Raw genomic sequence first — 16,750 nt, forward strand, 5'->3', positions numbered from 1 at the left:
ATCCCATCCTCGGAGTCCACGGTCAGGGGTGGGGTAGTGGTGGCGGCCGCTCCCAGGATGGAATGCAGTGCCTCGTAGAAACGGGATGTGTGGGGCTGGGATCCGGAGCGTCCGTTAGCCTCTTTTGTTTTTTGGTAGCCTTGTCTCAGCTCCTTGATTTTCACGCGGCACTGCGTTGCATCCCGGCTGTAGCCTCTCTCTGCCATAGCTTTGGAGATCTTCTCGTAGATCTTAGCATTCCTTCTTTTGGAGCGCAGCTCGGAAAGCACGGACTCATCGCCCCACACTGCGATGAGATCCAAGACTTCCCGATCAGTCCATGCTGGGGCCCTCTTTCTATTAGATTGCACGGCCATCTCTGCTGGAGAGCTCTGCATCGTTGCCACTGCTGCTGAGCTCACCTCGATGTCCAAACAGGAACTGAGATTCAAACTGCCCAGACAGGAAAATGAATTCAAATTTTCCCGGGGGTGTGGCTGGTCAGAGCATCCGAGCTCGGACTGCTGTCCAGAGCGTCAACAGAGTGGTGCACTGTGGGATAGCTCCCGGAGCTATTAGCGTCGATTTCCATCCACACCTAGCCTAATTCGATATGGCCATTTCGAATTTAGCGCTACTCCTCTCGTTGGGGAGGATTACAGAAATCGATTTAAAGAGAGCTCTATGTCGAACTAAATGGCTTCCTGGTGTGGACGGGTGCAGGGTTAATTCGATATAACGGCGCTAAATTCGACATAAAAGCCTAGTGTAGACCAGGCCTAACAGATTTATTTGGGCATAAGCTTTCGTGGGTAAAAACCTCACTTCTTCAGATGCATAGAGTGAAAGTTACAGATGCAGGCATTATATACTGACACATAGGGTACGTCTTCACTTACATCCGGGTCCGGATGTAAGCAATCGGTTTTCCGAGTTCGATTTATCGCGTCTGGTTAAGACGCGATAAATCGATCCCGGATCGATCCCGGAAGTGCTCGCCGTCGACGCTGGTACTCCAGCTCGGCGAGCGGAGTACGCAGCATCGACGGGGGAGCCTTCCTGCCGCGTCTGGACCGCGGTAACTTCGGACTAAGGTACTTCGAATTCAGCTACGTTATTAACGTAGCTGAATTTGCGTACCTTAGTCCGAAGTGGGGGGGTTACTGTAGACCAAGCCATAGAGAGCAGGGAGTTACTTCGCAAGTGGAGAACCAGTGTTGACAGGGCCAATTCAATCAGGGTGGATGTAGTCCACTCCCAATAATAGATGAGGAGGTGTCAATTCCAGGAGAGGAAAAGCTGCTTCTGTAATGAGCCAGCCACTCCCAGTCCCTATTCAAACCCAGATTAATGGTGTTGTTTTTTTATGCTTGGCAGTTTAATACAGTATTAATACTACTTTATGCCTTACTGCTGTTTCTGCTCCATATTGTATTAATCCCTAGCCTTTAAGGTCATCCTCACATTGTTTCTGGACTCCAAAATGTGAGATGATTTACCTCACATGGAAGCTTCTCACTCTAATTTTTTATTACTCAATTAATGAACACAAATTAATGCATTACTTGAGCTCCAGTGAAACATCTTACAACATCTAAAGCAGATGACAAAGTCTGCTTTCAGTAGTGATTAATGTACAATACCATGACCTTTCAACATTCCTATGTCATCTTTATACTCTGCTCAGTTATATACACATACACCAAAAACCCAATGATTTTTAGCCTGGAACAACAGACCTGACTATTTTCTTCAGTTCTATCATCGGCTAATGTCGTATAGGCCTAAAGTAAGTATGCTTCACTTATCAATTTGCATAGCAAACCTCCTTGGCTTTCCCCAGTCTAATATTCTTCCTCATTAGGATTTTAAGAATAGAAAACATAATTATTATGAAACCATTGGCCTCTATCACAAATGCATGAGACTAGATTAGTTTTTTGACAAGGAATTCAGCTTATGAGCACTTGTTGATACACATCATAAGATGTACCCTGTTCATATTATCTTAATTCTGTCTACTTATTCATTTCACCTAAATATAAACTCTTAATTTTATTTCTGCTTAGCTGTGGAAACTAACATAAATTAAGGAGATTTACCTCTGCTGCTGAGAAAACTAGAAAGCTGTCAGGTGTTTTATCATCTCCGTGTGTCTTACAACTCTTCAGAAATGCCAGTGCCATAGCATTCCTTTACCGACCACAAACTGAAAGTTGCCTGTTTGGGTTAATTGCCCTCTGAGGATTCATGTGAATAATGAGAGAAGCCATTATTAGTAAAACAACTAAAAAAAGTTAAATACCTACAACAGTCTGCCAACTTACACCTTTGTCTGAAATTTATTTTACCTACTGTTGTGAGTTCTCCCTGTTGTTTCTGTGGGTCTTCCACATTGTAAAAAGGAAGGAAGAGAAAAACATTTTTAAATAGGCTAATGTCATTGCAAAAGTACAGAAACTGGCAAGGAGACTCAGGGTCAAGGACAGTACCTGAAATTACTTTAAACATTTCTTTAAATACATAAGTGGATTTCAACTTGCCAGTGACCTGTTGTTGTTGTTGTGTTTGATGAACTGCTCAGTTCTAGCACTGGCAGAGAAAATGCCTCAAACTTTCTGAAGACTACAAAGTACAACGAATGTGATGCTGGTGAAACTGCTCAACATACAGTTCATTATAAATAGAAGAAATGGACAATATATTTCATTTAGACAAATTACTGAAATAAGTTATTTTACATAAAGTAAAACAGGTAATTTCAAATTTCATCTGTAGTCAAGAAAGATCTGCACATACCTCTGTAATAAATATAATCTTTACATAATAAAAGTACCTATTTTCCAGTTTCAGAGCTGACATCCTTATTATGAGCCTAATATTACTTCTATTGAAATCAATGACCATACTATTGACTTCATTGGGAGCAGGAGCAAACCTTAAATGGGGTTGACTGTGTCCTGTGAATAACAAACTTTAAACTGCTGAAAATGGACACTGTCAAATAGTTTAGGTAGCACAGACAATGGAACTCCATGCTTTGCTCGATTGACCTTCCACACAAGCCAGTGTTTAAAGCAACACTGATCAGAGTCAGGATGTAAACTTGATGGTTAGAGTGAAAGGTAATTGTATCTCTTAGTCCCTCTCGTTATGACCTTAATCCAGCAAAACACATAAGCATGAGCTTAACTTTAAGCATGTAAGTAGAGGATCAGACTACATAAAATTATCTTATTTCTCTTAGTATTTGTCACCTGTGCCTAGTGTGTCCATTTTTGAAAATTATGCCTGTTTTCAGTTTTCTTTTATTAGGAACTGGAGCAGTAAAATAGAACAAAAAACCCCATCAAAATTCTAGGTACCTGTATATGAAAGCTATTAATGGAAAAACTAAAGGCATTTTTCACTTCCACAATTAATTAATAGAAGGTTTAAGTCTAAACATAAGAGACACTTATATTCAGCTGACAAAACAAGTCATCTTCTTAAACAATTCACTTTGGAAATGTCCAATAATAAACTAGACATTTATAGAATTGCATGTCTAGCTTACTAGATGTCTATCCATCTTTCAGAGGGGATCCTGGTAGATCTATTATTTCTATAGCTCCTGCCACCCAGGAGGGTGAACTAGATGACCTCTTGAGGTCCCTTTCAGCCCTACTTTTCTATGGTTCTATGACCATATGGCCTGAATTTCCAAGGTGCTCAACACCCAACATTCCCATTTAATTCAGTTGGAATTGTGGGTGCTTGGTACTACTCAAAAATAGGCCTTAAAGTTCCTAGATGTAGCTTCAGGCACCTCCTATTTTCTTCTCATGTACTGTTATTTTACTTACTAATAAAAAATGTGAGCACCAATAAATCTGTTCTGGTCCTGAAGAACTTAACACAAAAGATCAACAATGCTGCTGAATGCCAGAGCTGTCCAAGCCTGAAAACCATCTTTGTTTAGAAATCAAGTTACCAAAAGGCAGGGTGCAGTGATTTTAATGAAGAGCTGGGATATCTGTCATTTTTTGAGTGCAGTACCCTGCAGCCTATGGTCAACATAAATGCACTCTACTGGCCCAGTATTCGAGTACTACTAGTAGAAATAACAGAAACACAACACTGTTTCTTTTCAGTGCAGTCCCAAAGGGGCTAAGTATTTAGGACTCAAATGGACGTTTTAAGGATCACCCAGACCAGTAAGGTGTTCTGTCACCACCTGCCCTGTAACCTTGGGTGCCTTTATGCTGTGCAGCTTTGGTTCAGGTCCCTGACACCAGCAGCCAGCCCACAAGCACAGTCTGACCCTGGCTTCCACCAGCCTAGTTACTCTTTGAAGGATGACACCAACAGTCCTTTCAGTCCCAAGACTCCCCAAACCCATCCTTCTCAAGTGCTTAACTACCAGACACTCAGACTTTTCCCCTCTGGTTTGTAACCCCGGAAGGTGTAAAACCAGCCTCCATTTATCAGCTCACTTTGGCATATACACTCCACACAGTTTGCACAACAGAGACCTGTTTGAGGTAAAAATAAACTAAAGGTTTATTTAACAGAAAAGCCACAGATTCAAAGATGAAGTAATAAGGGAAGCAAACACACATAAATTACACAGAAACTAAACATAAAAATGCAATATCAGGCTTTACGCTTCTATACTAGATAAAATCCCTTTTCTAATACAAGTTACCTATTGCCTTTGAACAGTTTCTTAGTGTACCCCTATCCATAGGGGGATCCAATGTTCACACACAGCCTCCCACCTCCAAGACTGTGCCTCAAGTTGTGGATATCTTCAGTTCATACCCCTCCATTTTAAAAAGATTTTTGCAGTTTTTCCCCCTCAGCCACTATAGATATTAAAAGTGGGGAAAACACTTTCCGTTCTTAGTTTTCAAAGACTGGGGTTTTCTTTTCAGTTTCAAGCTGTTCCCATTTGCCTTGATCGTTCCTCAGAGTTTTTTCCTGACCTGGACGATGGCTTCGAGCCAGTCTCATCTAGGGTTGCCAACTGTCTAATCCAGAGTCAGGATCCGGCCACATCCGGCCCGCGGGACTGTCCTGCCCGGCCTTTGAGCTCCCAGCCGGGGAAGCTAGCCCCTGGCCCCTCCCACGCAGCCAGCACTCTGGGCAGCGGGGTTGCGCGCTCGGCGCAGCTGCCAGACATGCTGCTCTGAGCTGCATGGTAAGGGGGCTGGGAGTTAGATAAGGGGCGGGGGATCCTGGGGGGCAGTCAGGGGACAGGGAGCAGTGGGCAGTTGGTGGGGCGGAGGTTCTGGGGGGCGGTCAGGGGACGGGGGGATAGGGGGTTTGGTTAAGTGTGGGAGTCCCAGGGGGCCTGTCAGGGGGCGGGGGTGTGGATAGGGGTCAGAGCAGTCAGGGGACTGGGAGCAGGAGGGGTTGGGGTCCCAGGGGCGGTGGGTCCCGGGAGGACAGTCAGGGGACAAGGAGCGGGGGGGGAGGGGTTGGATGGGTTGGGAGTTCTGAGGGAGGCGGAGAGAGATCGGATAGGGGGTGGGGGCCAGGCTGTTTGGGGAGGCACAGCCTTCCCTACTCGGCCCTCCATACAGTTTTGCAACCCCAATGTGGCCCTTGGGCCAAAAAAGTTTGCCCACCCCAGTCTAATCACAGAAACCCAAACGTCCTTGCCCTGCCTCCAGCCCCACCCTTTCCCCCAGGGGGCTCCTGGCTGGGATAGGGGGTTGGGGTGCAGGAGTGGGTGTGGGGTGTAGGCTCTGGCTGGGAGGTGCTTACCTTGGGCGGCTCCTAGACAGTGGCACAGTGGGGCTAAGGCAGCCTCCCTGCCTGCACTGGCCCTGCACCGTTCCCAGAAGCATCTGGCACATCTCTGTGGTCCCTTCGGGGGGGAAGGGGGCTCCACGTGCTGCCCACACCCACAAGCGCCACTCCCGCAACTCCCATTGGCCACAGTTCCAGCCGCAGGGACGTGCCAGCCACTTCTGGGAGTGGCGTGGGGCCAGGGCAGGCAGGGAGCCTGCCTTAGACCCGCTGCGCCACCATACTTTCAGCACCTAAAATCTCCCGGTTTGGCTTCAGTAGCCTCCAGGAGATAGGGCGTGAATCCGGAAGACTCCCCACGAAATCAGGAGGGTTGGCAATCCTAGTATGATCTAACTGGGGAGGTAGCCCTTCTTTACCTGATTGCCTCACTGCCCAGTTGTGAGGTGATGCTGAAATTGCACCACAATTACCATTACAATTTTATATATATACATACATACACACACACACACACATATATAAACACTAAATCTCTGCTGAAATACTTAGTTTAAAAAGCAAATGGAGAATGAAGAGGCTTGTAAGCAGTCTAACTCATAATACAACTATTATATTTGGTAGAAGGGGTAAATTAATTGAAGCACTATGAAGTACTATAGGGCATCAGAAAACACACATATAATGCATATTTTATTTATATGCAAACCTGAACATCTGTACCAAGCACTGCATAATACAAAGAACTAGAAATAAAATAGTAGAGTGGAACAGGGAACCACAGACAAAGTTTGACAGGACCTGGATGCTAGAACAAAAGTCTTTAGGGGAACAGAAGAGAGGTACACAAAAGGATTGGAGCAGACAGCGGATGGGTGTAAGAAGCTACTGGGCCACTTAATCACAATGGTCTCATGAGACTGAATCAAACTATTAAACAGAAGAAGGAAACCTATGGCAATGGCTGGATTGGTAACGTGAAATTAAAGGTATGTCTACCCCGCAGCCTGGAGCGAGCCTCCCAATCCAGGCAGGCAGACGGACTTGCATAAGTACACTAAAAATAGCAGTGTGAACACTGTGGCTCTGGGGGAGACTCAGGCTAGTCACCCGAGTTCAGACCCAAGGGGCTAGGTGGGCTTAAGAACTCAAGCTGCTGCCCGAGCCATTACAGCCACACTGCTATTTTTAGCCTGCTAGCTTGAGCCCTGCTAGTGCACGTCTGTCTACCTGGGCTGGGAGGCTTGCTCCCAGCTGCAGCATAGACATATCCTATGGGGTCAATTGTGCCTTTGCCACAATCCCTATATAGTGGTCAGCATGTAACTGTGATGTCTCAGGAGCAGAACAGGAAATAGATTGTGACACTCAGAGTCATCATTTGCCTCATGATTTCCTCCTGCTCCACAGGGGTGGATGTAAGCCTGCTCCAGCCCCTAATTCCTGGGGTGGCATATGTCTCCTGTTACAATGGTGCAGCTGGCCTGGCCTGCACGTATTTGGGTGGAGACAGGTGGCACTGGCAATCCGCCCTCTTCCTGCCCATATGTGCAGGGGGTGTAGAGACCCTGTGGGGACTGCTCTCCCATCTGTGCTACTTGTGATATGGGTCGGCAGCATGGGATACAACCTAGCCCTGAATGGAAAACCATATGGTTTGGTATCAGAGGGGTAGCCGTGTTAGTCTGGATCTGTAAAAAGCAACCAAGAGTCCTGTGGCACCTTAAAGATTAAGAGATGTATTGGAGCATAAGCTTTCGTGGGTGAATGCCCACTTCGTCAGACGCATAGGGTTGGGGACACTACTAGACATTACCTGTACAATCCTAAAAATTAGCTGAAAGAAAGGAACAGTTTTCATACTATAATGCTATACTATTTAATAAAGTCGCTATGACTCAACCAAGAGGTCACTGATGTTGCATACAAAAAAATTAGTTTTTAAAACTATATGAACTTGACCATATGCATGTAGTTTGAAGCAAATCTTGTTTCCTTTTCTGTAAAAAGGGAGAAAGTTACCCACAGGAATGCTATAAACTTTGATTTCAGTGGGAGCAGGAACAGGCTCCAGATTATTAATTGTTATGTGTATTAAAAATAGTGTATGGAGGCTCCATCTGAGCTAGGTCCCCACTGCACTAGGCACTGTACATAAGCCTACTAAGAGACAGTCCTTGCCCCGATGAGCTTACAAACTAAATAGATTAGACAGGCAAGTGTGGGAAAGGGAAGTATTATTAACCCCCCTTTCATAGATGGGTATAGAAAGATTAAGTAATTCCCACAAGGGCATCAGAATTTTCTACCAGGAGTTATGAGGGTTTATACTACTCTAGGAATGAAACCCAGCTCTTGAATCCCTGTCCAGTACCTTTAGCACAATACCATTCTTCCTCTCTAAATTCATTTAGCTCCTGACCTAAACTAGACAACCTCTGCATCACTAGAAAACACTGCACCTGAATGTCTCAAATTTCACATAAATAATCACATAAATAAATAAAACACTCACTCCTTGATTATTTTCAGAGACTATTCATTGCCACTTTTAGAACAGAAGTTTTAACAATTTAAAGTCAAATCCCAAATCTCTCTCTGGTCTCAGAAGAAGTCAAGGAAAACAGCCCTGAGAAACTGCTACAGTTGATGACAAAGACCCTGATTCTCCAGTGCCTTGAACCTTGTGCAGTCATTTATACCTGTGCAAAATGGAACTGAATCACTATCATTTTGAATTAGTAGCATTTTACATTCACTTTGCACACTAGGTGCAAGACAGTGCAGAATCAAGCCCATAGACTGCAAACTCAACACTATTTTTCTTATTAACATAAACACATAATGAACATGAGCAAGGCTGTTTACACAGTCTAATTCCATACACAGCCTCTACAACTTCCAGACACTAGTTATTTTTATGCCTCTACGATGTAATTAATCTATTTATGCTGGTGGTGTGATGATCCAGTTATTGGGTACTATGCATGCAGTACTGATAGACTGCTTCATAGCTAAACATGCATTATTAAAAAGGAAATAAAAATGCATTAGCCTGCTTATTTCCAAACAATGTTTTTAATAAGATAAACAGTGTTGAAGCAGAAATATTGTCTCATTTTGTATTTTTAACTAACAAAGAAAATGCTCTGGGACAAATTAAAACAGTGGTAAACAGATAGATTTACGCAAACACATAGGTAAACTCTGGGAGCAGGTATGTTTAAGGAGGACATCTCTTCATTACCACACTTTGGAATAATGGTTAGAAGTACATGCACAAACTATGAGTGGGAATGAACCAGTCCTATCTCATGTGCAGAGGGGTGGAAAAACGCACAAGTACTGGCCAAAGCCAATGGAATAAGGGAAAATACACTGTATACAATACACTTCATGACCTTGCTCATGAAACTTGCAGAAGCCTCCTCTATGGGTATTTCTAAATTTGAAGCTAGGGGTATGATTCCCATCCCAAAGAGACATACCCATGCTAGCTCTCATCAAACTACTGTGCTAAAAATAGTATGCAGCCATGGTAGCATAAGTGGAGGGGCAGGTTAGCCACCCTGACAATGTGCCTATGATTGCTGATGGACACGTACTTGGGGCAGCTAGCCTGTCCTGCTGCTCATATTGCCATAGCTACATTCTATTTTTTAGCACGCTAGCATGATGACACCTAGGTATGTCTCCTCGAGCCGGGAATCACACCCCTAGCTCCACAGGTAGATGCAACCTGTTTGTACAGAGGCAGGGATGGCAGGGTAACTTTCCACACCATCATTCCCTGTGAGAATGTAATGCATATTGAATTGAAAATGCTAACATCAACCTTAGCTTACATACAAATGCCATGAGCACACTGAAACTGCTCTGAAAGGGGGCTTGTACTGTCAGGAGACCAAGGGATACTAGGGTGTGCTACTTCTCTTTTGCTTCTCACCCCTGGAGTTTTCACTTTAGGCTCCGGGAGCATTCCCCCATTTCTGAATGTCTTTTGGAGGCTACACTCTCTGATAGCAAGGGCTGGATTTGTCCACCACAGTACAAACAGAACGATCATTCAGGAACTCTGAGTTTCAACTTGCAGAATTTCCATTCCCCTCTATGGGTTTTTCCCAAGGAGGGGATGATTTGGCTCTATAATTTGAACACCACCTACTCTGACTTTTTTCTCAAGGGCGTAGAAACTTTTTGAGCATCAAAGCAAATTCTCTGTTTTGCAGTTAAGTGGGTGACTCATTTTACTATTAGCATGTGGGCATAGATAAAAGAATGAAGTTTTCACACAAGTTTCTAATATTCTTATGGCATGACATGTCTTCATGTGCATATGAGGAACATTTGACAGCTTATATTTCTTCAGATCCCAAGTCAACAAAAATAACAGTAGCCACCATGAGCTGTAGTCCCAGAACAACATTGTCAGTAACTTGCAATGCTGATATGAGAATTCAGGTCAAAAATACTTTCAGTTTCACTGTAGAGAAATGCCACATGTAATCTTTCAGATCTCATTTCTTTTTAAAAAACTCTCCCCAAGATTTGTTGTACTGGCTTGAAATTACTACTATAATTCTAATGTAAAAAAGGAACAGGCTACTTTTACTATACATTTAGCTGATGCATAAATGCTTCAGCTATCTCACTGATTAGTGTTACTGGAGAAGCTGCCTGTAGAAGTCACATTTAGAATCATATAGTAGCATTGTGATATACACAGAGATATAATGTGTCCCAAAGACCAGATAATTGCTAACGTGAGATTTTCATCATAATGGCTACAGCTTTTGCAAACAGCACATCTTTAAACAAAACCCACGCAAATATAATTGCTTTGCTCGAAGCTAAACCAAATTACTTATAGTAATACTGTAAACCCCAGAGCCTTTGCTCAACATGTTAAACTTACCTACCAATAGAAAAGAATGAAACAGAAAATTAGAGATCACTTTGCACTGTGGCCTTGTGATGGGGTGTATAAACCCTGCACTAGAATTGAAGAGGTTAAAGAGCAACTCTGACCAGTTGCACCTGCAGAGCATGCACCAGCTAGAGGTGGAGCTTAAAAGGGAGCCAGTCAGCTCAGAAGTGGCCTGGCAAGTCAGGAAGAAGGACCTGCCTTGGGAGTGCCTGAAGAAAGATGCTGCAGAAACCATCTCTGGTGGCGTGGGGGCCTGCCTAATGATCCCAGAGGGGCAGGAGGTGCAATTGGTACCTTTTCTCTTATTACTTAGTGACAGACTGAAAGCCTTTGACAAGAGAGTGGGTGGTAGGAAGTGGCCCAAGGAGGCAGCCTTAAGGCACTCCTGGGTGCTGGACATTTGGTAATGCTTATAGGTAAGGCTACATTTTAGTCACGGGTATTTTTAGTAAAAGTCATGGACAGATCAGAGGAGTAAACAAAAAATTCACAGCCCGTGACCTGTCCATCACTTTTACTATATACCCCTAACTAAAACTTGGGCAGGGGAGACCACGGGTGTTCTGGGGGGGGAGGTGGTCCAGGAGCTCTGTGGGTGCTGGGGGGGGCGGGCCAGGACCCCCGCTGATGCTGGGGTGTGTGTGGACAGGAAGTGGCGCACAGCCCAGGATCCCCGTGGGGGCTGGGCGGTGGCGCGTGGCCCGGGGACCTGCTGGTGCTATGGGGAAGGTGGGCAGCTCACGGCCCGGGACCCCTGCTGGTGCTGGGGCTGACCTACCTGGCTCCGTGTGTCCCCGCAGCTCCTGGGGGAGGGAAGGCCAGGGTGGCTCCATGTGTGCTGCTCCTGCCACAAGCGCCAGCTCCACAGCTCCCATTGTCCGGGAACCACAGCCAATGGGAGCTGCGGGGGCGGGGCCTGTGGGCACAGGCAGTGCGCAGAGTCCCCTGGCCTCTCCACCTAGGAGCTGCAGGGACATGCCGGTGGGAGCTGGAGAGCCCCGAACCCTCTGCTCCTAGCCCCCTCCCACACACCCAAACTGCTGCTGCTGGCCCAGGAGCTGCCCAGCTTGGACAGCCCCTGAGCCACACCAGCTGCTGCACAAGTCACAGAGGTCACGAAAGTCACGGAATCTGTGACTTCCGTGACAGACATGCAGCCTTACTTATAGGCCCTGTGTTGGACTTCAGTGGAGTGGGAGGGCCTGGACTCCACTGCCAACTCTCCACCTCATTAAGAAAGGCACAAAACCCCTCACCTTTTAGACTCACCCCTGGAGGTACAAAAAGAAGGAAAGGATTAATACCTTTTGCAAACCCTGGCTGGGATTTGACACTTGTGAGGTGAGCGGTGTCAACAGCCACACCCCATATTTCCCTGGAAACCCTGTCAGACTGGAGGGAGAGAGGACTGAGTTGTAACCTGACTGGAGGGTTGAGTCAACCCACAATAAAAGATAGACTAATACCAGGTGTGAGGGTGGTCTAGGGGAAAGAGTAGAGCCTAACTCCCTAACCACTGTACAATGGCACCTGCAAACACCATCCCCCACTCATCATGTTCTCTATAACTATGGTGGTTGCAAAAGTATCCACTATCAAATTACAGCAACATCATACCCTCTTAATCACAAGATATATCAACATTCTTGAACGGGCATAAACCTCTAATACTAAATCATGATGCACATCCAATACTTTATCTGTTGAGAGTATCTCTCCATCTTGGATAGTTCTAACCTATTTATCCCCAAAGCATGAGTCCTATATAGTTTATTAGAAAGCACTAACAATTACCCCCCTTCCCTGGTGGATATTTTAGTTTGGTTGCATTTTACTGATTCTTTTAATCTCATGTACTGTAAACTCTTTTCAGTGGTAGCCGAGTTAGTCTGGATCAGCACAAGGACTCCTCGTTTTTTTTGTAAACTCTTTGAAACGTCTCCAGACAAATCACACACTTCTGAATAATGCAACTGATTAGATTATAATAGCGAAGAATTTCTGTAGTAGGGTCACTTATTATACATTGCCTTCTCTAGCAACTACATAGCAACATGTATATTAAAGCAACAAAAATAAAACAAAATCTGACTCCCAAAGAACCCCACCCCCCAAACCCTACAGCCAAAACAGACAATGCTCCCCTGAGAATATCCTCTATGCAGGATGCCTTCTTAGCTGATATAAAGCTAGCGTAAGGACTCTACATCAGCCCCCTGATTTAGGGGTGGATCATGGGTGTGTTGAAGATGTGGCTGGAGTACACTGCAGGATAGCTATTCTTTGTCTGATAGCCACTAATGGTCATGGAAAGCACAGCATCATTTATAGAACTCCTGAGGCTGCTCTACATTAGGGGCCAGGCAGTTTCTTGCACAGCCCTAGAATGCAGGGAGCACAGAGGTGGCTTATAATGTATCTACTGAGAATCAGGTTCATTGATTTACTGGAGAATAGAACTTGATCGGGTTCTGAAACATTAAAATTCTGCGGCTGTGTAAAAAAGAAAAGGAGGGGACTTTATCTCCTTTCTGAAAACTGTCTTCCAAGAACTCAGACACACCTGATAATTCTACTTCTACTGAGAGTACATATTTGCACCGCCTTTAGAAAACTGTCATATACAGCCACAAGATATTTATTTTTCCTAGATCTTGGATCTAGCACTTTAGGCTCAAATACATGCTAGGAGTCCACTGAAGCATGACATTCTTTAAAAAAAAAAAAATTAAAACTAACTTTCCAGAAGAACTCTTGGGGTTTTTCTTTGAAAAATGTTTTGTAACTTATGTGCCTTCTTTTTATCAAATATTATCAATTGGTACAACTGATATTGTAAAACACGATTCTTCTTTTACATGTTTTTTTTTTTTTTTTTAGAATGAAAAATCAGTTGGGACAGATTTAATCTACTAATCACAATATATAGTATAAATTGGAGGCAACAATTTTACTTCCAGCCAAAATGTCAGATAAGTTTCATATACAACAAAAAATACCTATTTTGTAATCTTAAAGTCACATTGAGACTAATAGATTATATGAAGGCAGTACCTGGTGCTGATTTAGATATGGACAATCTTTTGCTTCTAACTCATTGGGTATTTATTCAACTCATAAAATGAGAGGAAAGATAATTTAAAGCTAAATGCACATATTTAAGGTAACTTTGATTTGTTTAGATAAGTCTTTTTAAAAAAAATTTGGATAACCCACAGCAGATATATCAGTCTTGAAACTTTTGTCTCTGTTGTCCAACAACACAACACAGCTTTCTCTATACACAGGTATTTGTGCTTCACTTTTCCTGGATTAAGATAATCAGGATTCAAGAGAATTATAGGTAAATTAATGCAAAGCACTGTGTGTCAAGGTTGCACTTAATTAAGCACTCAGTCAAGGCTGAATGTGTTCTGCCTTTATTCTGTCCCTTTGCACATATGTATGCAGTGCCATACAGTTTCTGGGCCTGTCCTTGCTACTCCCAAAATGGTCAGAGGGATTATTGCTGAGCAATTTAAATTCCTGTCCCCACAACCAGAGGCTGAGCATATTGCCTTTTCAATATTTTCAGCGCCTCCTGAAATAAGAGGGACATTTTTGAGGCTCTGACTATAATAGTGCATCTATCATACCTAACTCTCTTTGGAACATGGTGCTGTAGTAAATTAGGCTCCTATTTCCTCTTAACAATCAGTTTGTATCTCATAATGATGTCTGCTCTTCTATTACATATATTATAACAAAAGTTCCACTATGCTGTTCCAGGTGCCTTGATGTATATACTACTATTAGGTGAACTGATCTATCACCATAGTGTTGAATTTAATTTATATACTGGGAACACAATTAAATTAAATTTGTCCCCATATTCTACTTGCTATCTCTGTTGTGAATGCCTAAATAGTGTCCAGGCATATTTAGATATTTCTTACAACTTAATGCAAGAAAACATGGGTTTGTGGGATATAAACACTAGCTAAAAATTACTCACCTCTTAATTCTGTCTTTTCTCTCCATCTCCTTTTATAATGCTTTTTTCCCCAGGATTTGCAATTTAGCAGTTCAGCTGGAGACTCGTCTAACATTTGAATGAAATGTTTGTTGTATGGAAATCTCCATTATATTGCCTTAGGAATATTGCCAGATTACATCTCCACCTCATTTCTGCTGACGCATAGGTCTTCATTCAAACCTTTGTGTCATCTTGTTTAGACTATTGTTGTAGAGCCCTTTTAAGCTGTTTTGCCCTGCATGCCATTAATAGACTTCAGCTGGTACAAAATGCCACAGCTAGAATTCTGCTTGGCATCTAATAGTAAGAGCATAACTTCAGTTTTGATCAGTAGATACTACATAAGTGTTCTTATTTAAAGGCATAGGTGTATGGACCTAGACAATTTGCAGTATGTCAAGAGGCCATGCAATGTTACACTATGAAGATGTATTAGGAAGATTAAAAAAAGAAAGCAAATATATGAAACCACCAAAGGAAGCTTTATCGCCAATCTAGATCTAACCTCTGCCCCCAAACAGTGCTGAAAAATAAACAGTTTCCAAAGGAGGGGTGACTGACTCCAGGCAGACAACATGAAATGTAAAAGTATATGAAGATTTAGTCTGAGACTTTAAATGGGCAAGTTATGGAAACAACAACAATTAGTCACAAAAATTAAAATGTTCTTTTTTTAATTGTAGCATTACTAAATCCCTTGAGTGAGTCTAAACTTTCCTTGGTATGTCGTCTCACATACTTATGACAAAATCAGATTTCATTGGTAAAGCCCCCCTTTCATGCTGATTTCAGGCTCACAGGCGTAGAGCATGTAAATCCACGTATTTTCTTTTCACAACCTTGGTATAACAAGGCAAACTTTGGTCCCTTAATTCAGTGGGAATTTTGTCAGTGATTTCAGTGGGATAATGGGACCAGGGACTCTGGTATGTAAAATTGAGGTAGGATTATCTAGATTAACACGGTATGCCAATATCTTCTTCAGTTATAAATGAATCATTCAACTACCTTTTGGCTTTACATCGAGGGGGAATGGGGTAAAAGGTATTATACGTCCCCCTCCCTACTTCCTTGTATAATTTTAAACAACACTCAAAATTCAACAGGTCCTAAATAATCCTATTTGATTATGAATATTGCTGTTTAACTCTCTGCTTAGTTGCTTAAATCTTCGCTTAAGAACAGATGCAATGATTTTAAAATGCTCTCTGTTTATTATAATTTAATACATAATTATAGCAAATTTTAACTGATATTGTGCAGAGTATTTATTGCAATATGTTCTGATTTTTGAAAGGCAATGTGCCTGATAATAGTTTCAGAAAAAGTTATGCAACTATTGAATAAATAATCGGAGTCAATATTTCTAACAACGTCATTTCAAAACCTAGTGCTAGAAGGTAATGGTCTGGTAATGCTACATATAAGGAATCAAGACACTATACAACCTATTACTTCAAGCTTGAAGAGAAACAGGCCCCATGTGCAGTAGAAGCAATACTGTTTTAGCCAAAATCATATTTAAATATTGTTCTTCCGGTAAGAATGGTTTCAACACTGCCTGGCCAGTGTTGACCAAGGAGAACTGTTTTACAAACTGTGCTCTATATTAGGTCAGGTTTCTCTTCCAGGATAGACGCTGTCCTAAAGTCCAACAAAAATATTTGTAGTTTCATACCAGCACTTGTACTCTAGATTCTGCTCCGGGATACTTCCTTGTTTTCTTTGTGGTATACTCAAGTTTCTTCTGATTCCTTAATTTATCTTCTACCTGGAGTTTTCACCAGCTCCTCTCATCTTTGTAAGATAACCAGAAACATGCAAAGGAAAAAAACAAAATGATTAATGAAAATTAAAACCTTTGAAATATAAAATCTTGAAAATAACCCTAATAAAAAGAAATGCCACATTTGCAGGAGGGGGAAAGGACAAGGATGAAAGATTTGAAACAGGAATGTACCAGAAGAACACACAAAATATATATAGCACACACAGCAAAAAAAAAAATTTAAACTGAAAATATTTAATGGTTGCACATGCTGCTTACTCATCACAATATAATTCTCTACAGTCTATTTGCTGCCATTTTTATT

At 42.7% G+C, this 16,750-nt stretch overlaps 1 protein-coding gene across 1 annotated transcript in view; it reads right to left on the reverse strand.

Moving 5' to 3' along the window:
* The window catches only part of PCGF5 (polycomb group ring finger 5), an 83,481-nt gene extending 67,049 nt beyond the window's left edge, over nt 1-16,432 (reverse strand). The window contains exon 1 of the mRNA XM_029911328.1: nt 16,336-16,432. The gene's annotated coding sequence lies outside the window, so the exon portion shown is untranslated. The remainder of the gene's footprint in view (nt 1-16,335) is intronic.
* Between the last annotated feature and the right edge of the window lie 318 nt (nt 16,433-16,750).

This window comes from Terrapene carolina, unplaced genomic scaffold, assembly GCF_002925995.2.
Source record: "Terrapene carolina triunguis isolate 2854851 unplaced genomic scaffold, T_m_triunguis-2.0 Scaffold95, whole genome shotgun sequence".
Classification (NCBI taxonomy): domain Eukaryota; kingdom Metazoa; phylum Chordata; order Testudines; family Emydidae; genus Terrapene; species Terrapene triunguis.